The 1,983-nt window shown below is 47.2% G+C and overlaps 1 pseudogene; it reads left to right on the forward strand.

Moving 5' to 3' along the window:
* The first annotated feature begins 213 nt into the window (after positions 1–213).
* Positions 214–371, forward strand: LOC144481481 (U2 spliceosomal RNA; annotated as a pseudogene).
* Positions 372–1,983: the final 1,612 nt, after the last annotated feature.

Here is a 1,983-nt window from a genome sequence, read left to right on the forward strand (position 1 = left end):
GTGAACAATCAATCACTCCTTGCATATGCTCCTGTTGGTCCCCATCAATTCATTCCTTTTCATTCATCACTGAGTAAGTTGGGAATGGTTATAGGCTTCAGGATTACTTAGACTGGATGGCAAAAAGGGCAAAGGCAGTACAGATATAATTCAATGGAGAGTAGTGTGAAGTGATGCATTTTGCAAGGACTAATAAGGAAAGGTGTAATAAGGATCGCTTCTCGGCCTTTTGGCTAAGATCAAGTGTAGTAATGCGGATGCTGCACTTGGTTGAGGTCATTAGGTTACATTTAAGCTTCATTTTCAGATGAAGCAATTTTTAAAAGCGGCATCTCGGCCTTTTGGCTAAGATGCAAATGAGATCAAGCCTTGGAGGAGGGAGACCTGCGCCTACGCCAGTCAGCTTGGCTCATGTAGATCAGGCCCAAGACAGGGGTTGCAGACCCTGTCTTGTCAGCTTGGATCGGGAATGTCTCAACTTGTTGAGACTCTGAATTGGACTTGATTTGATTGAATTGGAAAAGTATTTAAAAAAATAAGGGGAGGTGTGATTTTGAAACATGTAGATGAGCAAAGCAACTTTAATGTTCATACACACAAATTACTTGTGTATTTACTTGCAGCCAACTGGAGATCCTGGTATATCTCTGGCAGAGGCCGGGAAAGATTTGGAGGGTAGTTGTCACCAGGTCCAGAAGGAATAGATCGTCTTCTAGGAAACTGCAGTCTGAATTTATGTGACAATCTGAGCCTCTTAATGCTCTGAAATGTCATCAACCTTGTAGCATCTCAAAGGATTGGTGACCACCAAGCTTGGTAACTAAATGCACCATTTACTGTAACAAATGAACTGTGCTACTGACTACTTCAGCTCCAGTCTCAGACTGACTGGGGAAGTCCCCACTCAGCCCCACGATTCGCGCACTTTGGTCCAATTGGCCGATCAGGTCGCATGACCCCCCCCAAACCGTACCCTAAAAGGGGCTCGCTACTACTGACCTTGAATTTTCTTTCTGTCTCCACAGATGCAGCCCTCCCAAATCGCTGCGCTTCGACAGCTCAGCCTCTGCCGGTGTGTCACGGCTGGTACCCCCCCTGTGAACTGTACCCCTCCATCCCTGCTGTCCAACTGCAGGCCTCTGAACAGCAGCCTGATGCCGGCACTGATCATAATTGTTCCTTGCCTAAGGTCTGACTTAAGGCAGCCAAGGCACTATCCATCCTTATATGATTCAGAATCAACTCCACAGGGTAAAAAGTAAACACTCAGAAAAAGTGCTGGAAACAAAACATTTCTCATGATGACAGGTAGTTGAGAGTACTGAGAGTTTATTGCTTCATTTCAACACCTTTTAAACAAGCCCCTCGATATCTGTTGTGTTCTTGCCAGGCTTTCAATGGGACAATTCAGGGAGCTCGTCGCTGCGATGTTAATTTTAAAACAGTGTCGCATCACCGCTCTAATTGAGCAATTCCATCCAACATGTGGTGGCACGGTGGCACAGTGGTTAGCACTGCTGCCTCACAGCACCAGGGATCCGGGTTCGATTCCGGCCTCGGGGTCACTGTCTGTGTGGAGTTTGCATGTTCTCCCTGTGTCTGCGTGGGTTTCCTCCGGGTGCTCCAGTTTCCTCCCACAGTCCAAAGATGTGCGGGTTAGGTGGATTGGCCATGATAAATTGCCCCTTAGTCCTATCAGGGTAAATACGTGGGGTTGTGGGGATGGGGCCTGGGTGGGATTGTTGTCAGTGCAGGCTCGATGGGTCGAATGGCCTCCTTTTGCACTGTAGGGATCCTATGATTCCAACCCAACACACTTAAGTTAAGCACCAAAGTCGGCAGGTTGGAGTTGGCTTTGCAACACACCCATATTTTTTCTGTTTTAATTCCTCCCCACGCCCACACGCCATGTTCTCCTCCAGATTAAAAGTGCGCTTTCTCCTCACTGCTGACATTGTATCCATTGGGAAATGACTGTAAAGC

The sequence above is a fragment of the Mustelus asterias genome, chromosome 2, assembly GCF_964213995.1.
Source record: "Mustelus asterias chromosome 2, sMusAst1.hap1.1, whole genome shotgun sequence".
In the NCBI taxonomy this organism is placed as follows: Eukaryota; Metazoa; Chordata; class Chondrichthyes; order Carcharhiniformes; family Triakidae; genus Mustelus; species Mustelus asterias.